Source organism: Terrapene carolina, unplaced genomic scaffold, assembly GCF_002925995.2.
Source record: "Terrapene carolina triunguis isolate 2854851 unplaced genomic scaffold, T_m_triunguis-2.0 Scaffold62, whole genome shotgun sequence".
NCBI classification, from domain to species: Eukaryota; Metazoa; Chordata; order Testudines; family Emydidae; genus Terrapene; species Terrapene triunguis.
In genome coordinates this window covers 22,212,348-22,236,627 of record NW_020664413.1, presented here as the reverse complement: position 1 = coordinate 22,236,627, position 24,280 = coordinate 22,212,348, and positions in this window count along the sequence as shown.

Below are 24,280 nucleotides of genomic sequence, written 5' to 3'. Positions count from 1 at the left end.
GTGGGATAGGGTGAATTTTATGCCTAGGTCTCCCAGACTGCTACATGATATACCATTATCTAAGTCCTGCCTCAGAGCCAGGAAAAGAAATTGTTCAGTTAACCTCAATGTACCTAGCACTACACATATTCCTGAAAGAAAGTTTACTTCTCAAGCCAATGTAGAGAAAAACTATAAATTATCCAGAGGGGAAGATTATTCGAGAAAAATTCAGACAAGACTGAAATATTCTGGGCCTGATTGTTCTCTGATTTTACATCCTGCTGACATCAGTGCTCCTGGTTTACACCAGTGTCAGTGAGAGGAAAATCAGGTCCTTTGTACAGGAATAAACACTGGCATTGACAAAAGTCAGGCATTAAGAAATATTTTTGCAAGTTTACATACATTATGGGTTGAACGAAGCACTACATATTTTATGAGATGTGGTTGTGTCACAGAAAACCATACAGTTCAAGCATAGTTCCTTATTTTTTTCATAGCATCTGAAATCCAAAGTCATGCACTTTTCCCTGCCCTTGATACTCCTGTCACCCCTTGCACCTAGCATTGCCCGCTTGTCAGTGACAGTATCTTCTTGATGAGCAGGCCAGGGCCAGTCCCAGGCAGCTCCCCTTTCAGCCTGACAGCTGCATATCCCAGGTGGTCTGACATTTGAGATAGAGGCTGTGGATAAGATTGAAGGTGTTTTAGGGGAGAAGAAGGCTGTGAATAACACCAAGCCCTCATCCAGATGGAATCATTCACGAGACAACCTGAGATACTCTATTACTGTCCATATGTCTCCTAGGTCTCCACAGGCCATACTCTATTGATTTATTAGAAATCTGCTTTTTCAGCTTTGGTTCTTCCAAAACAGACTATAATAATATGATTTATCATAATCCGAAATGCTCTTTTTAAAATAAGTTCTTTACATAAACTATTCTACAGAAATGCTCTGGTAAGCATCAGATTATAAAATAAATATTTTGGGATGGGAATCTGTCAATTCCCCTTTTAATGTATCCTTCTAACAAGGTTCTCTCCGACCATAACAAATGATAAAATATTTTCTAGGGCACTCCTATTATAAATAAATGACTAAATACATGTACCAACCGAATCCGCCTCACCAGTTATAAGTATGCTAACAGTCCTGCTTATATGCTATTTTTTTCTTTAGCAGATAAGCCAGGAAGAATTATTTTATTGTTTTAGCACTACAAACAGTTGTTATTAGTGTATCTTATTTATAGTTAGTTCTTTGAGGCAGTATAGTAATATAGCAAAATATCAGTTATTTCATCACACTGGTGAATTTAATGAACCTGAAGGTGTGTGTTATTTTAGCACTTGCTGTAGCTCCTGTGAAAATCCAGTGGTGCTAAAATCTGTAAACCTGTCACTGCTTAAGTAATAACCTTGTTAAAAGCATCTTCATTTAACTTATTTTAGCTTTTGCAGGATGCAGGTTTTATTTTATCAGTGTAGGGAATAGGTGTTTCCGACCAAACCACTTATTGTAAAGATAGTTAATTGTAGTTCATTAATTTATTCTCAGTGTTATTGCTTTTATTTTAACACTTAATTTAAATTAAATATTATCTGGAATCAAATTCCCATTTTCATTTTTTTATAAACTCTTAATTTATATAAAATATCTGTGGTTACAACACTACATTTTATTCTGCGGTATAGAAAATGCTCTTTTTAATCATTAATATCCCTTTATGCAAGCAAGAAATAAGCCTGCTTACATATGGAAAATCAAAATAGTTTTTTTCCTTAATCTGACCACTATGGAATTGGATTTATTTTCTGCTTTTAAAATATATAGAGAAAATGGAATATTGATGTTGTGTGTTCTTAATTATCAATCAATCCCAGCAAATGTACATCCATTGTTATTGAAGTTCTGGTAATAAAAATGGGAACGCTCTCCTACTTAGCACCATTCAGCAAAAGAGAACTGCAATTTGCAAGATCACTTTTTTTATGGAAACAATGACACTTCCTATGTTATTTCGGTGTGGATTTGTTTGTGACAATTGATAAAACTTGAATGCCTAGAGAACTTTTACAAGGTGCACAATTATCCTTCATTGATAACCTTTCTTTGAGACATGCTGTGCTATATTGTACACATAATGCATCTCAAAAGCTGACGAGGAGTGCTAGTATTGTCCCCAATGCAGGAAAGCACCCTCATTCAGGGACTTAAGAACATGCTTAAGTGTTTTATGGAGCTAGGGACATGCTGATACCCTGTTTCCCCGAAAATAAGACATCCCCCGAAAATAAGACCTACTTCCATTTTTGCCTCTCGCTGTAATATAAGACATCCCCCGAAAATAAGACCTCCCCGATAATAAGGCCACCCCGGAATATAAGGCCCCGAAGCTCCAGGAAAAATAAGACCTCCCCTGAAAATAAGACCTAGCGCATCTTTGGGAGCAAAAATTAATATAAGACACTGTCTTATTTTCGGGGAAACACGGTAGTAGTAGAATCCCAATTTTATTGGCTGCATAAGAAGTTCATGAGACAGGTTAAATAGGTAACTGAATTAGCAGTCCATGATGCTACAGGAATGAATTGACATTTCCAAATTTATTTCATATGTATGTCCTTCTCGTATATAATATTTTTTTCATAATTTATGAGCTCTCCTTTCAGTCAGTTTCAGTGCCAACTGACCCATACTACAGCCCAAATCCTCAGCTGGTAGAAATTGGAACACCTCCATTGAAGTGAATGGAGCTACACTGATTTACACCATCTGAGGATCTGAACCTAGCTATCTAATTGACTTCATCAGAATTTTCTAACCTAATCAGCCTGGATATTAGTTGCACAAGAAGTAAAGAATGTCATCCAACTGGCTCTAAGAAACATGTTCTTTTTGGTGCCCAATGAGAAATTAAAAACCAAACTCATTTTTCTTCTGCACTAACCACCCTTTTCCAAGTATTTTTTAAATAATTTATTAAACTGAAATAAGAGAAAGGGTGTATAGGTGATAATAATCAGGTACAAATTAGGCATACAAAGTAAATCCTCTGCAAATAAATGTAGATCCTTATGCCAACAGGGAGGCCCTTCAACAAGGCCAACTTGAGACAGTGCTGCCAAACTTGCAGCCATGGGCATTCTCCAGGTCATGTGGCCCAACTGCACAGGGAGGGGTGTAAATGTTATTGTGACATTTACAGCTCTTCCTCAAATGTGGCTTAGTGTGGAGCATGAGTTGCTTCCTGCTTCCTTAATTCTGGGGTGATAATATGAATCCCCTGGGGAATCAGGATGTCTGCATATCATGGTCTTGGGTGGGGTGCATCACAGGATTTCCACCTCGTCCAGTTTAACAGGTAACCGCTATCTACTATTTCCCTTATCCCCACCACAAACATATTTATCAGTACTGTACACTTGACCTATTCTGACAGTCTCTAATCCTTAGCCTTGTTATTTAGTACAGCTCTACCCCGATATAACGCGACCTGATATAACACAAATTCGGATATAACGCGGTAAAGCAGTGCTCCGGGGGCGGGGGGGAGAGGCTGTGCACTCCGGCGGATCAAAGCAAGATCAATATAACGCGGTAAGATTTTTTGGCTCCCGAGGGCAGCATTATATCGGGGTAGAGGTGTATTTATATTACTATAACCATAAGCCCCATCAGAATCAGTTCCCCATGCTAGTTGCTGTAAAAACACATATATAAACATGTTCCCTTCCTTGAGGAGTTTAAGATCTAATTAAAGAGAAGGCACAATTCATGAGTGCAACAAAGAGTAGAACAGAAGGGAGGACTGAGGATAAGGGTAACAATAATATTATTATATGACTGAACTCCTAGCAAATTGCAGAATATCTGGGGGCAGAATGTGGGAAGTTTCATGTTGAAAATTGGGACAGGTATCTGGGAGGGCTTGATAAAATGATTTTTCAGGGGATGTCAGATTCACCTGAACTATGCCTAGGCTTCAATATGAATTTGGTTTATTGTTCTACACCCTACATCTATCTACCATGTCTAGATAAAAATCCATGACTATGTCGGTTTGACATTATTTTCCCCCCTCTCTTTTAGTATAATATTAAAGCAAAGAACACTATAGTTTTCAATCTATAGTATTAATATCAAATTAATTGTATGTAAATATTATTATTGTTGCAATGCCACAAACATAAGACTGGATTTGAATTTATTGAATAGAAATTCTGATTTAAATATGTACCATCTTTTTGTATATAACAACATCCATGTTCCTTCCAAATAAGTATAACATTAATTTAATAGAAAATAGTCCCACAGAACTTTATTTTGTCTCCACAGTTAAGTTACAATGTTACAGACCAAGTCTCATTAATTAGTGGAAGATTAAGATGATGGAGTGATTGTATTTGGTTGGTCATTTAGTACAGCTTTTAAGGGATAATATGGAGATGGAGTCCAATTGTATCTTTTAATAAGATATACTTTAAATGTACACTAATGCTAGAACAATTTAATGAAATTCACATTTATTTCAAGGATTTTTTTAATTAAATCTATTGGTTGTTGGTATCCGTAAACCCTTAAGAATAAACACCTGCAGTGTTTTATTATGTAAAAAGGTAGTTTAATTGCATCATATTTATCACAGACAAATCAAGCCCTATTCAGAAGATAATAATGACACAGTAATTGGATCAGTAATTGGTTCAGGATGATTCAATATTTTACTAATAATCATAAATACTACTGTCTCCTGCTTTGGTATGGGGCTGACACTGTATTATAGATTGGATTTAGTGCAATAAATATTAGTGAACTGGGTCCAGCTTTAATGCCTAGGTCTTTAGTTTGACTGCATTAGTAGATAACAGGTATCAAATGATGCACTCTTCAAGAGCAATGGTTTCTAGCTGGAGTCTCTAGCGAGCATGAATGTCTTGCTGGCTTTCTGCATCTAGACATTTATGGAACAGGCTGCTTTGCATTTTCTCCTGCATTATATTGATGTTCTTTGGTTCCTGATGTTAAACATTCTATGACAGGGATAAGAGCTCTTGCCTTAGGAATTCATTCACTGTGGGCAAGTCTGGTGACATTTGGAGCATGATGTAAGAAGGCAGGCTTATTTGGCGTAAAGATTCCCTGACTTTTTTGGCTTTTCTCATATTTGTTTCTGTTTGTTTTTATTCCTGATAACTAGAGAGAGGTTTTTAATGCTACCCCAATTGTGGGTGAACTTACTGGTTTCTTTTACATCTGAAAAAAAATTGTAAAATTTTCAAAAGGGACTAGTGATTTTGACTGCCTTCATTTTTGCATGCCCAATTTGAGAAACCTTAAATGGACCAGATTTCAGAAAATTCCAAGCACTCCCTCTCCAAAAACCAGGCCCTCGAAGATTTCTCAAGTTGGCACCCAAAAAGAGAGGCCCCAATATCAGTCCTCACATTTTTTAAATGAAGGCCAATATTTTGTTTTTAAACATCTCAGGGTCGGATCCTACCAGGTCATAAGCCTCTCAGGGGAGGCACGGAGCACCTTCCAATTGTAGGTAATGGGAAAGTACCTTACAGATTCAGGCCCTAAATAAGGTTGTACCTGGCACAGTGATAGGTGCTATAGAATTTTGGGAAACAAACAGAGATAAACCATACTGGTCTTAAGCTCTCCCATACAAATTAATGTCTGTTGTTTTACTTGACTGTTTTCTTTGCTTTACTGGGCCTGACAAGGAGCATACAAAAAGAAACACTGGCCCTCTTCTATGCTTTCTGCTTATCGCTGCCACTGCCAGACTTCTTATAACAGCCTAGTGCAAGGGTGGGCAAACTATGGCCTGCAGCCATGTCTGGCCCATCAGGCCTTTTAATTTGGACCTCAAGCTCCCGCCAGGGAGGAGGGTCAGGGATTTGTCCCGCTCCGACTCTCCAGCTGGGGAGCAGAGTCGGGGGCTTGCTGCGCAGCCCCCAGAAGCAGTGGCATGTCCCCGCTCCAGCTCCTATACATGGGGCAGCCAGGGGGCTCTCTGCACACTGCCCCTGCCCCAAGCACCAACCCCTGCAGCTGCCATTGGCCAGGAACCGCGGCTAATGGGAGCTGCAGGGGCAGCACCTGAGGACGGGGCAGTGCGCAGAGCCACCTGCCCATACCTCCACATAGGAGCCAGACGGGGGACATGCCGCTGCTTCTGGGAGCTGCTTGAGGTAAGCACTGCCTGGAGCCTGCACTCCTGAGGGCCCCCCCACACACGCCCCAACCCCTGCCCCATCCCCGCTCCTGCCCTCTGAACCCCTCAGTCCCAGCCCGGAGCAACCTCCTGCACCCCAAACCCCTCATCCCCAGCCCCACCCCAGAGCTTGCACCCCCAACCAGAGCCCTCACATACCCCCACCACACTCCAGCCACCTGCCCCAGCCTGGAGCCCCCTCCCACATCCTGAACTCCTCATTTCTGGCCCCACTCCAAAGCCCGCACCCTCAGCCGGAGCCCTCACCCCCTCCCGCACCCCAACCTCCAATTTTGTTAGCATTCATGGCCCGCTGTACAATTTTTATACCCAGATGTGGCCCTTAGGCCAAAAAGATTGCCCACCCCGGCCTAGTGGCAAACCACCTCTATTCCAACCCTGAACAGCCACTATTATAAAATATGGGGAAAAACTTCCTAAAATGAAACATGCTGAAAATGACCAGTATCTATTGGTTTCTTAATCATGCTGAATCTGATACCTCAGCAGTTTGGCTGAGATTTTCCAAACATAGGGATCTAAAGCTGAGCGCTTAAATCCATATTTAAGCACACAAATAAAGGTGACTAGATTTTCAAAGGTGCTACAGCTGCCATGGATTTCAGTTGGATCCCTGAGTGTTGAGAACCTCTGAAAATCAGGCCTACTTTGGGGTGACCAAATATGTATTTAGGAGCCTATTGATCTTTGTTCCATATTGAGCTCCTTTGCTGCACTAATGAAAACCCTATTTATCCTGATTCTGTGATCTACCTGTAACAATTATTACATGGGTACTCATTGTAAACAACATTTTGCTTGTGTTTTTGTATTTATGAATAAAATTATATACCCTATTTCATCTTCTTTCCTTTTTGATATTTGCACGTAACAAAAAAAAAATCGATCTATAACTAACTAACTAAATAAACATAACAACATTGTGGCAAAGGGCCACTGATAGGAGGTTGGGATGTTGCAGCCAGTTTCTTGTTTACCATGGGTTGATGTAACATGGCGCACAAAATCACTCACATGCCATTTAACCATGGCTGTGAAAATCATGCTTGTCATCACTGTATTCAGCAGACACTTGGCGGACTCATGGAACTGTTTCTTAGCCAGGGCTGTGGTCTTTCATTGAGAGCCAAAAGGGAGTGGAGTCTCATTATCCCAGAAACAATGATTCGTATTCACTAGACATAGAAACTTGCTTTTCATAGGCACATTATACAGCTCTGAGCTGGAATAGAGATAACATACCCCCTTTATCATTGTAACAAAAGCTCAGGGTCTACACTACTGATTTGGAATCCTGCCTTCTACATCCAAAATTGAGGCATTCATGACTGTATACCTCCCTTCACTAATGGCCTTGTGTTGGAGAGATGTTATGTCAGTATAACTAAGGCACGGGTGTCAACCAAAGATGGGTTTTGTGTTGGGAAGCCTGCATAATGCTGCAAGTGTCATCTCTTCCACAGAAAGACAACAATGCCACCAGGGTTCTTGTATCTCTTTACACATGATCACATTTATTGACATTTGAGTTCCAAAATAAAATACCTGAAGAGTAGATGGAGAGAGGTGAAGAGTTTGTGAGGAATTCAGACAGCCAAATAGATAAGTCATATTGCAGAAGGTGCTTAGGGAAACCTATATTACGTACAAACATACTGTAGGCACTAAGTCTGAAAGCAATCTGTATAAATGAAACACTATGGCAGAACAGCAGCACGGGACCAGTCATAATAACAGAGCCCAAAAACACAAGTTATGCACTTTTCCTAAGATGCGCGCACCGGGCAGCTATAAAAAGGTGTAAAAATCCAAATGGTCCCTTTTCTCTCAGTGCCCCCTCAGAAAGACATTTTTAGCTCTGCCTGAGTTTCACTTACCTTTGCCTTGTTCAGGGAATAAGTGAAGGTGAGAACACTGGAGAGATACCACTTTGCACATAGTCAGTCAGGCAGGAAACAGAGGTAGATGAACAGAATGTGTTGAAAGCACTGTGATCCAGAGCCAGGAAATAACAGTTATCATATCCCTGAATGATATTTACCACAAACCTATGTTTCCTTTTCAGGGCCATAAACTTCAATATACTGGAGTGTTCAGTCAGCCCTTCCCCATGTACAGTATGGATGGCACAATTTTCTCAGCATATGCTCAGCTGAATCCTTCTGATGGCATCCATGTTGGCCTCTTTCCATATATAGGCATGTAGGGATGTCTTCATCGTCTTCTGGAGTCTGGGGCTACAGCCAAAGGCAGGCATCCAAGCTCTGCAGGCAAGGAAAAAAGATAATTTTAGTTCCTGAATAAGGATTAGATTCTGCAACACCTGAGCAATGAAAATCCTGTGGAGCCATCATGGCTAGAGCCAGGAAATTCCAGGGTTTAGCGACTATGGCTGAACAGAGTCCTATTTAACCAAGGTGAATGTTTGCTGTAAAGTAAACTACAAATAATCTATGCAACAAAGGGCAAATAGACAGCCACATGTAATGTCCATATCAATGCCTCAATGACTTTATCTCTGAGAGTCTCTCACCATGAAAAGGTAAGCTTTTCACTATCTTAACTCAGTCCTAGTTCTCAACAAAGCAGGAACTGTGCTATATATTTTATTGTTGTGTTCCCTCATTTAGTTGTGTGAATGAAGCAGATACTTAAATTCACTGTACTTCAAATCTCTTATCACACCTTAGAACTCAAGCTCTACCAGTCATATTTCTTTATAATTTAAAATGTATGTAAATAATACATAGTGAACTACACAGAGGCAGGTACCACATTTGTATTTTCCCTAAAGATCTTTTTGTCTTTTTTTTTTTTCAGACTGTCCACAGTGTGGGCCAAATCCTGCTTATCTTACTCAGGAGAATAGTTCCACTGACGTCAATAGGACACCTGGAATAAACAAAGCAGAATTTTGCCTTATGTCCATGTTTAGCCACTGCACATTTACTATATCTAATGCACTCAGCAGAGCCATGGTGAAAGACAGAATTACATTTCATATGCAATGTTCTGGTGAATCATTCGGACAAAAGTGTAAAATGTACATTTTTGTTAAAACTGTTCTACAATTAAATAAATTTAACCAGCAAAAAAACAAGAGAAACAAGCACATACAGAGACACACTCCTCTGCTCTGAGGAGATAGGGAGAAGGACTTTCTGCTGTTTTCATCTATGTGCAATGATAAGATGATTGGCAATGCATAAAAAACAAACATACCTAGACAATGGAGAGATCATTTGTGCAGATGTAAATTAAAAGCAGCTCCATAGCTATTCACCTGAAAAGAAGGAGCCTTTGCAGCTATGTAACATCAGAGAAGTTATTTCCTACTTTTGAACAATTTTTCTTCTCTTTATTCAGACATGCACCTTTTCCAAAGAAACAATGACAACACATAGCTAATTAACAACAAAGACTAACTGAACTATGATTATAACAATCTACCTTTAAATCAAAGGAAGAAGGCAACCAATACTAAAATTTAATCTGTCCTCTGGGGCTGGAGGCAGCTTACAGGTTCAACTCAGATAGCAAATGTAGCTAAATGGCAGTCAGAAAAGATCATGTGACTGGGGGCTAAAAACTAATTAATCTCCATAAAGCTGTAAGTGAGGTAGGTAAGATGACTTGAAATCTGATTACATTATTGCATTTAAGGAGAGAAAATGCAGCATGTATTTTTCATGTTGATTTTAACCACCTGAGCCCTTAATGACATTTTGTACCTTGGAAAAAAACCCTCATATTTCATCTATATTTAAGAAGATCCACAAAGATGCTATTGTCATTAGCACACAATTTACTAACTTAGTCTAAATGATATCCTAATGAATCACAGAAAGTGAGTTTGTAAACTTTTATTGTTCAAAGTCATTCTTTGTTAAAGGGATTCAACGTAATTCTGGGAAGCCATAAATAAATTTCAGAAAAATAAAATAAATAAAAATAGAAATCAGAAAGAAATAATGATTTTACTGTTTTACCCCATTAAAAAACTAAAAGAATGCTTCTGTATTACATTTTGACCGTTGAACTTCTAATACAGTTAAAATATACATCTAATATACGCCTACTGAAATGAACTCCAGCCTTTTCCTTAGAGCAGAAGATTGATGGCAGTACTAGGGAAGATGAAAAATCTGGAAAACTCTAGCCAAAGCATCTATATACCAAGCTGAAATGAACCCAGAAGCAGAATTTTTTAGACTACAGTCAAGGCATTGGGCCACCATTCATAAACGTATGGACCAGAGAACATGAATATTATGCAGTGGATCACGCCACAAAAAGAAATCACATGCTTTAAGAGACTCAATTACACATTTCTGAGATTCAGTATCAGCAGCACCTGTTAGCTATTTCAGCATTGCAAACTCCAGTGCAGACAGAGGGACTGTAAAATGGACATTTATAGGTGAAGAAAAAGTATATTTTTAAAATGTTTGCAATGTGCTTGATATATATTGTCACACAAATGTATGAAAACATATAATAATAAATAGAATGTTTTTAAGTTTTTGAGGTTATATATATATAGGAATAATAATGACACTGTGCTCTTCTATAACACTTCTGATCCAACTGCTTTGCAAAGATTAATTAATTAAGCCTCAACACTCTTGTGTGCTAGGTAAGTATCAGTATACCCCTTTTACAGATGGCTAAACTAGGCAAGATAAATATGTTTGTATCTAATCTATTGTTGTGTCTAGATATATGTGCATCAATCTGCATAATTTATGGATTGACACCTTAACATCAGTGGGAGAAAGACAAGCAGGGCTTGGAACACAAATAGATTATTCAGCTGAGGCAGGAGATCATGCTAGTCAGGTTGGGAAGCAGCTGCCTCTCTCCTCTTTACTTGGATGTGGCTCTGGTGTTGGTGAAGGGAAGTCGAACTCCTCAGGACTGCATGAAATGTGGGTGGGCTCCCCTAATAATGCCTGTCTCTCCTGGTTTTTGGAGTGGTGGTTAGAGGATGCAGAGACTCATGAATGGTTGATCATCCCTCCCCTCCCAACTGTGTTTCCTTGCTCCTCTGCTCTGATTGATGTTTGACCCAGAGCTTTCCTCCACTTCCCTTATTGATGTTTTGAGTATTGCTTGTCTTCTTGAAGTGCAAGGGTTTTTTCCAATTGCTCTATGGAGTTAGGAAAACATTTTTTCCACATAGCAAAATTGACATATCTGGGTTTTTTTTTCTTTTCTCTCAGTAACCAGGAGGTGAACTTATTATGTTTGTTATGATTTTATCCAGCTTTTGTTGGAGTCCAATGTGAACATAACATAAGAACATAAGAAAGGCCGTACCGGGTCAGACCAAGGGTCCATCTAGCCCAGTATCCTGTCTACCGACAGTGGCCAATGCCAGGTGCCCCAGAGGGAGTGAACCTAACAGGCAATGATCAAGTGATCTCTCTCCTGCCATCCATCTCCACCCTCTGACAGACAGAGGCTAGGGACACCATTCCTTACCCGTCCTGGCTAATAGCCATTAATGGACTTAACCTCCATGAATTTATCCAGTTCTCTTTTAAACTCTGTTATAGTCCTAGCCTTCACAACCTCCTCAGGTAAGGAGTTCCACAAGTTGACTGTGCGCTGCGTGAAGAACTTCCTTTTATTTGTTTTAAACCTGCTGCCTATTAATTTCATTTGATGACCCCTAGTTCTTGTATTATGGGAATAAGTAAATATCTTTTCCTTATCCACTTTCTCCACATCACTCACGATTTTATATACCTCTATCATATCCCCCCTTAGTCTCCTCTTTTCCAAGCTGAAGAGTCCTAGCCTCTTTAATCTCTCCTCATATGGGACCCGTTCCAAACCCTTAATCATTTTAGTTGCCCTTTTCTGAACCTTTTCTAGTGCCAGTATATCTTTTTTGAGATGAGGAGACCACACCTGTATGAAGTATTCGAGATGAGGGCGTACCATCGATTTATATAAGGGCAATAATATATTCTCAGTCTTATTCTCTATCCCCTTTTTAATGATTCCTAAAATGTGGATTATGGTTCAGGCCCCATTTGCATGCCAGTTAAACTTTGACGGTTTGAAAATAAGATTTGAAGAGTGTGGGTCTCTAAGGTTTGCACAGATGGAGGTTCACCATTTTCTGTGCTCCTAACACTTGCATGAAGAAAGAGATGACAAGGAAGTTAGGCTGAAGGACCAAATCCCTTATTCTTATGATTCTGTAGGGGTGACTGTGCAACCTCTCCCAGTTTGTGATTGATAGAGGCCTTGCACACTGATGAAGATCTAGTGATATGAATTCACAGTGGACTAGTTTAGTGTCATAGCTGTGAAAATGATTTAACCTCTTTAATTCTATTGGTTTATTAAGTTAATTACGCTGGGACCTTAATGCTACCTAACATACTATTGCCCTGTGTCTTATTTCTGCACATGTCAAGATTAATATGTATCTTCTCCAGTTTAGCCATCTGTAGCACTGGCATAATTATATTTTCCTACAATAAGAGAGAGTTGTGAGGTTTAATTAATTAATTTTTGTATAGGACTTTGAGATCCGTGTATCAGAGGTGATTTATTTCACTGGTACTGATGACATATATTTCAATGCTCTGCACCTCTAAAACTCATCTAGAATTAGAGTCAGTTTTGAAATTTTGTGGCATGATGACTTTCCTGAACTCACATAACAAGCTAGAGACAAAGTTGGGAAAAGAAAGTACAAAGTTCTGACTTTCAGTCAAGTTCCACCAAACTTGTACATACACTCTGGAGCTGGGCAACCTTGTCATAATGAAGCCCAAAGTTATTAACCTGAAGCTCATCCCTGGCCCACTGAAGGTTGTGCTGTGGGTTCATGAACTTTTCAGAAAACTTGGAACAAATTTAAGTCAAACCAAGGCCCAGACTCCAGGTTCAGACCTCTCTTCCTCTTCCCATGGATTTCACTCAATAGGACCCAATTAACCCCTGTCTCAAAATAAAATTATCTTCTGTGGGAGGGAACTTTTTGGTGTAACTAAACCATCAAGAAATAAAGAGATATTTGCAATACCCTTCATCAAACAAAGAACACGTCTCTAATTACATTAACCTCATGTTGCCACCACACCAACAAATTGGTAAAATATTGTTGCATACCCCCTCAAAAGTAAGTGGGAAGCTGAGCACAGTATGGTGAAAAATCTTGGCCAAAGAACTTTAATATGGCACTATGCTGCAATCCATGGGAATTCAGAAATTCAGGGCAACACCAGGAATAGAACATATCTGAATGCATAACTTCTAACAACTTGATTGAAAGGAGACTCATCATCATCATCATCATCAGTATAGAGTGCATGACCCACAGATGAGCAGTTCCATCCAGAAGACATTACTGCTATACATACAAACTACCCGGTTCATTATGGCATTAATCACTGATTGAATGTCTGACTTCGCAAGGCACATAATTTTTGACATTTCACTACCTACTTCAATTATTTCTCTTCCACTGACCAGCAAGAGACATACACATGATCTTGGTGCTTAGTTCATCCACACTGTTCTGAACTACATTATTGTTCATGCAGGAATAGTCCACTGGCTATTAGCTTTGAGTTTCTTGCATTATTCTCCAGACATTGCAACCAATGAACCACAACACCACTTGAGTATTGAACAGATGTGTCATTGCTTCACTATCTGCATCCTCTTCTTTAAATCCTTATTTCTTTTATCACTATGCTTGCTTATTTGGCACAGAAAGCGTATCTGTTTAACCAGTGGACATACATAATTCAGTTTCAAAAGACTGTTCTGTGCTGTTTTTATATAGCCCTGTCACAATGCTATGTCACATCATACAAGCTTGTGCCAGAGACATGCGGGAAATCTGTTGTTGACCAGTGTCAAATATAGCCCATTGCTATTCCTTAAAAAGGTACTTTGTAAATTCCACTTTTAAAGAAATAAGTTCATTCCTTATATGGCCAACAGAAAGGGAATCCCCATGCCAAGCTTTAAATTCCAAGCATAATTCTCCTCCTACTCTACTGTAATTATGCTCCAACACTAGAGCATTCCCACACAGTTCTAGTACATTATATCTTTCATGAGTCTGCATCGATTGTTACACCACAGAGAAGCAGAAATGCAGAGCCTACCACAAAAATATATTTCTTTTAATAAAGTGGGCCCCTTAAAAAGAAATTAAGTTTTTACCTTTTGAAGTCATCTAGATGTTGTAGCTAGGTCCAGCTGGGCTCAGACTACTACAAAGATGTTGATAACACAGCTCAGTGTGTTTAAATATTTAATTACACTAAGGTACTGTACAACCAAAATACCTTGATTTAATTTAATCTGCATCTGGAAAGATGTCATTTAAAGTGCCAAGAGTCTCTGTACTTATTGAGGGTTCCTTCTTCCCACTTTCTTCGCTCTTTTAAAACCAGACTTTCTACTTGTAGCTTTTAAAGTATGCAAATGCAGCTGAATTTTTAATTTAAAACCCTGACATCATAATCAAAGACTAGACTTACGGACTATATAGTCTCCTGGTTTTATATATTTGAGAGGCAAAACATCAGATACAAATCTATCTGAAAGCTCTTTAATGAGAAAGATGGCAAGTAAATTCAGGTTTAATATAAAAACCACTTCAACTATTAATCATGATTTCAGATAATTCCCAATGTGGCATGATATCATTTAATTTCCAAAAAAAGAGAGGGACTGACAGCACACATTTTTTTGAAACTATGCCATGTAATAATATCATGTAAAGAAAGTCTTTGTAACCTATTTGTGCACAAGTCATAAATTACCAATCAGACGTGTATAAGCCATTTAATATTTTAAGATCTTGATTTCATGTATTCTTTTTCCTTGTTTCATGCTTTGTCTTAACAAATACACTTGGCCATAATGAAAATAAACCTGCTGAAGTCTCTGTGGCCTGAGACAAGCTATAACACATTTCTGCACCACAGGGTGGGCTCATGGGATACCTACTGAGAAAATGCATGCCCACTGAGCATGCCCAGACTATTAAAATGAATTGACATGTTAATGCTGACAGGAAAAGAGCACAAGAGAGCTTACTAAATTACTGCTCAGTCAGGCACTAGAAATTCCTGAGTGGCTAACTCCTGAGCAAAACCTGCAGCAAGAAGAAAAAAGAAAAGAAAGAAAGAAAACAAAAACAAAAAAACTTTATTGTCAAATGCACCAAAACAAACACTCACTAAAGGGCTGTCATGTTAGTAATGCACCTACTCATAAATCATACGGATTTTAATCATACCTGCCACCTCAGCCCGCTTGTCTCCTGAGAAATTGTTTTCTTTTTGCTCCCTCCTTCATTCGCTTTCAATTATCTGGAAGCTGTTTCTCGTGTTTATTTATTTATCTAAAGTTCACATACAGTATGCATGCACAAATTTCCTCTGGGGGACTGAGACCAGGCAGATCATACAAGGATGCGGTGGAGCGAAGAAGCTAACAGCTCAGATGAATGTACTCAGTCTCAAAAAACCTGCTTTGGACCATGATGACAAGGGAATGGGAGGACAGAAAGTAATTAGTGTGTGTACAATGATGGATTATGGCTTAATATTCAGACATTTCACCTTTTGACTGCTATAGGTAGGCCTACAAGATGGCAAATAGAAAGTCCGCATTCTTGCTGAGAAGAAATAAGGATGTGCATTCTTAACTATACACTCTCCCTATTTTTTTGGTGGATAAATTGCAATGGGTTGTTTTGTTTGCAACATTCTTATTTTAGAAATCTTTTATGGTTCTATATAAGAAAAATGGAAGGACAACTGTTTAGCAACTTTCTGAAAAGTCAAGATAATATTGTTTTTAATGTCTCATGGCTCTTAAACCTAAGTATTAAAGGGCAAGTTACTTTCTCAAGTTTTAAGGAAAGATTGAACTGCCAGTGACCTTTTCCCAGCTCTGGGAGGCGAATGTGTAGCACAGATCAATCATGACATGAGGATCTTATAGACACAAGGGAAAAAAGTCATCATTTTCATAAGTCAGATTGAGCAAAAATAGATGAGAAGGGTTTGATAGTTATAAATACAGGTTAAACAGACTTTTAACGCTAAACATCAGGGTTTTGAATTGAAGCTCTCTGTGTGTGAATGTTATGTCTATGATTGCTTTTTTTTAGGGACATCTGAATCTATATTTGCTACACAGGATATTGCTCAATTAAAGGAGCAGTTAGACAGCTCTCCCATTTGGAACACCCATAGTAATTAAATGGATCACATGGAGTTTGACATTTTCTAAAATAAAAGAATAATTGGTGCACCATATTGTTTTTTCCTTTTAAAAAGAATATTCAGGCTACCCTTGTGAGCCTTAGCAGGAATCAGAATTCAGAATTTGGGTCCTAGTTTCTTTCCTTTGCTCCTTTCTCAGAAAAACTAATGAAGTTACAATTAACTCTCTCACCACCATGCTCTTCCCATTTACATCACTGCATTTGACGTACTGCTGGGCTGACAATCTGATATACTTACTTACTTAGCCGAATGAATGGGTAAGGAAGACCTTTATAATCATAAGTGAAGTTTTGCATATCAGAACCTTTAGTTCAACATTATTCTCTGAAGTCCATGAACTGGATATAAGAAAAGATCTATGTTGTTTATTTCCTTAGGTAGGAATCTCTTGTGGGTATTCAAGTATCTAGAAGAGTTGCCTCCTCTGTTCACATTGCTACAAGGAAAGATTGTGTTTGCCCATGACTTTCTAAGTCACTATGTAATTGTGACTTCCCCAAAAGTTTAGGACGCTCTTGCATTGCTCATGCCTAGGTCCAGACTGGCTGCACTAACTCTAAAACCAAATTTAATTAAGAATACAGAGGATTGAATTCCACCTGATTGGAATCTCCTATTTTAACTAGTGTAGGGGCAGGCTATTCTATGTCTACAGCTTTCATGTGAAGCATGATTGACTAGAAAGCTGAGGGATCTATCAACTTCTGTATATACATTTTTGTATTTGCCTAAAATAATCATAGATAATCATATTACTGCAGTGGGTATAACATAACATTCCCATTGTTGTTCTGTGTACCACACTTACCACAATAAAGAGGGGGGAAAAGAGCTAACCACCAAGGCCCACACCTACAAGCATTTACACTTTAAGCATGTAGTAGTCCTATTAAAACTAGGTTTCAGAGTAGCAGCCATGTTAGTCTGTATCCGCAAAAAGAACAGGAGTACTTGTGGCACCTTAGAGACTAACAAATTTATTTGAGCATAAACTTTCATGGGCTACAGCCCACTTCTTCGGATGCTGTAGCCCATGAAAGCTTATGCTCAAATAAATTTGTTAGTCTCTAAGGTGCCACAAGTACTCCTGTTCTTTTTGCTATTGAAACTAATTATGTGAGCTTAGAGTTAAGCACACATCTAAAGTCATGCAGAATTGGGGGCTAATTGTGTACTGTTTTTCACAGTCACTAAACTAGAATCAGGCCTGGAACAAAACACCAGAGTTGAGCTAAACATTGACAACCCTTCTTGAATCAAAACCCATCTTGAATCAGCACTTCCCAAAGCAGTGTCTCAAACTGGCCATGTCTGAGGCATTATTTGATGATGAGTAGTGCTAGGGAAGACCCATAGAGTATTGGAACACGGCAGTGGGAGTTTGAAAAAGCAAGAGAGTAACTCAGCTAAGCATCTTTGAGGAACTCTAGCACACCACCTGTGAGCCAAGTATAGTCTGATGACTGGGGGGAAGATTATCAGTCCAGCCACACACTCAGTTGCATACACCAAACAGCACACAGAATCCTCAATGAGCAATAACGCCAGGACAGTACTAATATCCAGTGCAATCTCATATGTGGAGTGGGAAAAGAGCCTCCTTAGTTCCTTTTTTAAACACCACTTTTAGTTGGGAGCATATGAAAAGTGTCCTTTTCCTAATTGCAATTTTTGGAAGGCCATATACACTTTTTCTACAGAGCACACATACACAAAAAAGGTCAAACATATGCCCCAGGCCTAAACTGTCCTCTCCAATGCTCACGATGCCTCTTTCCTTGGTATAAATTACACTTATTTTGAGAGGGTTGGTGTAACTTCATTTCATTTTTTTTAAAACTTTCACTCTCAATTAACAAATAAAGCTAAACTGATATTAACCAGTTGTAAACCAATTTAAGCAGGTGTTTGCTCTGGTTTATCTAAATCAATCTTAAAAAAAATGACTGAACTTCTGCAACATTTGTGTGTGTACAAGGCTTCAGTTTGGCAGAGTAGGGTAAAATGTATAGGTTAGTGAGAATATAAAGGAGTTAGACTAAGCAACATTAAATAACAGTAGATATGATTATGAAATTAACCAAATTATGAGTATAGGCCCCAGTAACCCTTTTTGGTTTAGATGGGTTCTAGTCTTCATAGACATATGCACGCCCCTTGAGGGATTATGCTCTTTGAGTTCAGAACCCTCTCTCACATGATGATTCTAAATTCTTCAGGGCTTTCCTATGCTGAACAAATGTATCTCCAGGTGGTCATTCTTCTTCTGATTCTTTTAGTTGGATTCCCAGTGATTTAGTCTCTCCCCTGCTGACTGGAACACCAAACTGAGAATGTTGCAACCTCTTGACTGAGGTTTCTTTCTTTGGGCCCTTCAGGCCTTCTTGAGCCCTAATCCCTCTATAACTGGATAATCATCCAGACTCAGATAGCAGAAGGACCTCTCTAATAAATAAACATGCAGTATGAGATAGTGGGACATGTATAACAACATAATGCAACAGTAGTGAGCACAGAGATATCTATAAGCAGCGTGAAACACTTATATTTCATTATGTTTCAAAAATTTAATAGGCCCAGATTTCCCATGAATCTCTCACCCTCCGTTTCGTGGCACTTTCAGATGCCAGGGATTAATGCCAGAGTTTTGCCAAAATTTAAACTTAAAAAAACAAAACAGACTAATCCCCAAATCCTCTGGTTAGCTCCAGTTTCTCCCACCCCTGCAGTAATGTCTGTTTTCTTTATGCCATTAGGGGAAAAAATGACTAGTTACCATGGAAATTGCCACAAATCTTTTTATTTCAGAGCCCTCTGAGCTACAGAGCACATTTGTGAAGAAACACACAGAATCTATTTGTCATTATAGCAGGTGATGTAAACTTTGGTTTCAATATAACTCTCATGTTTTCCCAGGTTTTTAGAGCATATTTTACAATAATTTGCTGCAGTTCTCATTCTCATTACAAATGAGATACCAGAATTATAATGACTTACATGTTCTGTCAGACTGTTCTACTCTGACCTTTTCAGTATACTGCATTTTGAAAACTTGACAAGTCCACCTCTTCTTCACAGGTTAGGAAGGCTGCAAACTGGATCTGGGGTGGGGAAGTAAAGAGAAGGAGAGGATTGGAAGAGCCATGCTGTCAAATGCTTTTCAACTTTAAACCACCTTCCATTAACTCATCATATCTTCTTTTCTTCATTTCTGTAGGCACATACCAGATTCCCAGTTTTCTTTCAAATCATTTTGCTCTGCACCCCATAGAAGTCTACAGGTCAATTATCATAAGGACTACATTGCAGAATAAAATCATCTCAATGCAGAAACTATACTTTTCTTTGATAATGGTTGAATATCAGTTCTGCCCTCAGTTAATACCAGTGAACCCACTGACTACAGCAAATTTTATGTGTGTGTATCTGAAGTCAGAATTTGCCCCCCAATGTCCAAATCTCTATGTTCTTTGCACGTTTGATTTTTTTTTCATACTTTTAGAACCAGGCCTGCTCTCCAAGACAGATCTGTGGTTTTCATGGTGTTTTACAAGAGAAATCTTCTTCAGTTACATTTCTTGGGTAAATTCCCATGTGAACAATAAAGAGATCAATGGATGCTATATGTGAGGGGATTGAGGCGGGGATCTGAGGGTGGAGGGTATCAATCCCCCACAAAAGTGCAGGTACTGAGAAAAATGAAGAGGTTTTCACAATGAGTATGTTTGTCCTACCATCCCCATTTACTTGCATATAATACTTCACAATGGTCAGAGTAAACTACACCTTCAAAAGGGGCTCCATTATAAGCCCCCCTTCCTTCGGTGTTTTTATTATGGATAATAAGGCCATCTCTTTCTTGATATGCATGCAGGAAATGGGGGGGGGGGAAGACCCGGGAAATCTCACAACTTTCAGCTCAATATCTGCTTTAGATCAGTTTGGTCAAGGGACAGGACTGAACCCTCCTAAACCTGTGGAAGCCCTGAGAATTCCTGGAGAAATCCCACAGATCTCAGGATAAGCACATAGGGCAGGAGCACAGCAGAAGAGCCTGGCTTTTCCCCCATGGCAGCATGTCTTTGGCATGTGTCCCCTGTGAGTCACTTCCCCAACCAAGCCCAAGAAGTCTTTTCACTGTGCAAAGTAGGACTCAAGGTACTACTGAGAGGCTCAGCATAGTCTGATGCTGCCAATTCTCTGTAGCTTTGGAATGGCATGATGGTGCAGAGCCAGATCCCAGCCTCGCCTTATCCATACTCCTGAAATGTCCTGAGCTCCTGAACTATGCTGCCTTGACTGTGCAGAGTCCTATACCATTGTAAGGAGAAGCTGTATCTTGCCACAAAGACACCAGTCCAACCTTTCATGCCTCCATCCTATTTTGGTCCCCTTCAGTATTGCAAGTGGGTGGGCCTATAGAAAGTTGAGATGGAAAAGACTATTAAATCATCTTGTCCATGTCCCTGTCATTGCTGGATTGTTCCCTACATTATATTCCCAACTGCTTTTGTCCAGTCCACTTTTAAGCTATGGGGCCTCTACCACTTTCTCTTCGGATCCTTTTTCAGTTCACTGTTAGACGTGTGCTTTTCAAAACATCTTGAACTAGTAACTAAAAAGTTAATTATCTCTGAGTCTATTGCTCATGGATTATTTATAACACCAGGTGCCTGCTGTGTTCTTACTGGCTAGAAGTATGTGGAGACAGAGAGAAGATGAATTATTGTTGCAGCTGTAGAAGAGAATGGTCTGGAAGCTGGTAAGAAAGCAGCTTTGGAATCTGGTGAGGCTTAATCTCTAGCTCCTTGGAATCTTCTTTGTGTGTTTATATAAACATTAAATGTGATCTGAGGAAATCCAAGTAGGTCCTTTGTGATTCTGAAGTCCACAGCACTAACAGTTGGGAATAATGTTTCTTGTAATTCATCCCCAAATACCTTACCCCTTTGACAATCCAATCCAATTCCTTTTACTGCTTGGTGTTCAACACTCCGCGATACCTGCAGATGGGTATTACATCCCTTTGCTCCTCACTGAGCAAATCTGTATTGATTGATTTCCAACAGGGTACATGGTTGTGAGGAAGGACATCATTTGGCCCATTGTTTTAGTTCTTTTAATCTCTCCTCAGTTCCTCCAGCCATGTAGTCACTTGGGTTGCTCTTCCCTGAATTTCTTTTTTTCTAATCACTCCCCTCTCTTCCTTGCGGGGATTGCTGTAAATATTTAACAATGGAAAAGGGCTGTTTTTAAACCTGCCGGGTTGTTTAAATAAATAGTTCCTTGGTGTATTTTTGTATCATGTTTTACATGAGGAGTGAAAAAAATCTCTCATGTTAATCACACCCTTTTCTCTCAGCCAAATCCCAAGAGAGGAAAGTTCTGGGTTCTCCATGGGATTTGGGCCTGTTCCTGCTCTTACTGAAGTCAATGGGAAAACTCCCACTTGTAAAAGCCACATGAAACAAAACTAGGAATAGTTGAACATACTATCAGGTTCAGAAAACTCATTTGAGCTTAGAACCCTGTAATTTGAATCCATAAGGCCAGAGAGTCCTTGGTCTTTGCCCCAATGCATTGGAGGAGAAGGCGCAAGGATGCTTCTGACCTGTCTGTGCCTTCTACACAAGAGCCAAGGACAATCAATCCTTACACTCAAAGGAATGCAGGGACTGGTCCCTCTGTGTGCACTCTGTGGGATGTACAAAAGAAGTAGACAGAGGTGCAACTATGGCAAAGGATGATGTATCTTACGCACCCCCACACACATAGGGGAACTTCTGAGGGACAATCGTCTCCATGCTCCCCCGAGGCAATGGGGGTCCACATTGCCTCTTACGCAGGGCTGTGGTTACAGGACATAATGTTTTCAAGGTGATTCCATTTAAAACAAACATACATATAGCTGTCTCCCTTGAACTGCCCAGAGTACTAGGGGAACATATGCTGTACCTCTGAAGGAGTAATGCAGAATCTCCCCTTGGATTTAGGTTGAATCCAGTGGAGGGTGGAAATCAAAGCAATGGCTCTGTCTACTCTCCCTCCTTGGGTCAATGTGTATCCCCAAGCAGTATTCCCTGTGCTGCAGTTCTGCCAGACCTGATATGGGCCACAAAGAGAGCAGAGAGTCTTCTTCTTCCTCCCTTCTCACTGTGCATAATGGACAGGCAGCAATCTAGCACGATCTGACTCACATAAGTCACAACATAAAAAACAAACAGATTTGTGGTATTTTAATTGACTTTTCAAAGAAAAAACATTAAAGGAGAGGTTGTGTAGTAATACAGCATTCTATCATTCAGTTTGTGGGGGAGGAGAGAGGGTTGATTGCAATCCATTCGAGCTCTCCTCTTGTGGTTAACTGTATCCTAGAAAGCCTCATAATTGTAACCATGCTGCCTCTTTCTCTCTCTCCCCCTCTCTCCACAAAGACTTATCTGGATGAGGTAAACTTGCTCCCTTTTCAATAGTTCTACATCTATTAAATGATCTCCCTCAGCCCACTGAATCAAAATAGATAACACAAAGCTAAGATAATACATAACTTTATTTTCTAAAGAACGATCACGTTAAAACTTCTGTACATGTAACTCTGCCACACAGGGAATTAAAAAAATATTTAACATCAATGCATCAGATCTGTGGGAAAAAATATGGAACGTTACCTTCAATCCCTTTCACTACTTATTCCTGCTTTTATGACATACAAAAATAAATAATGAAAAACACTTACTCTACTCCAGAGGCTGAGGGAGAGTAGAAAAGTGTGGCATAATGCTGACACACATCCCCAGCGACTACCCAATATGTGCAGTGGGCTAGGCTCACTCTTCCCAGTTGCATTTAAAAGTCATTTGTAGGGACCCTTCTTTGGTATATTTGAGCCCTAGACAGAGATACTGTTGACCTCTAATGATACTGTTGATATATCTTCTGCATTCAGCAAAATGATGCCCCACAATATGTTGGTCTAAATGCTATGTTGAATGATGTCAGCATTCCTGAAATACCCTTAAATAATCCCTGTGTAACATTTACTAACGTGAACCTGTATCCAACTACTTTCTCTTTGCTGTTTTCTGTTTCACCCATTTCTTTTCACTTACCTCAATATTTGCTGTATTTTGAGTAGCTATGTGGCTACCGTCCATGGAGGAGAAGCATGAGAACTGGCAGGGAATGAATGACTGGCATGGAAAAGTTTAATTTTTTTCCTTCTCCAAAACAACATCGGTGTGCCATCCAATGCAACATCTATTCTTCCGTGAGCTCCCACCCAGTGTCAATGTTAGGCTTTTTAACGGTTTTTGAGGGGGGAAGATAAGGTAGCATGTAACTTGCATAAAGACCTGCATCTTTTCTTCAATATTAAAAATAAAGAGGCTGACACTAATTTTTCAAGTGTATTTGGGACTGCCTAAATTCTACCCGGGTTTGAATTTCCCCACAGATTAATAAAATCATAGAATCACAGGGTTAGAAGGGATCGCCACGGTCATCTTTGTTTAAACAATGCCTTCATTGACATAAATACACCCTGCAAACTACTGTAGTTAAACCTAGCAACTGAATTTTAGATGTGTGAATATAATCCTAATTGTTAGTGGTGAGTCTGAACTCTATTGCAACAGAAGGTTTTTTTGTTATATTACATGCCTACCGAAGAAGTGGATTTAAGTTTCAAGGGAACAGTTGGCCTTTGTCATACGGCACATGGCTCACTGCTAGTTCACAAAGGGGGTTAGCACTAGAGCTGTGGTAAACTAT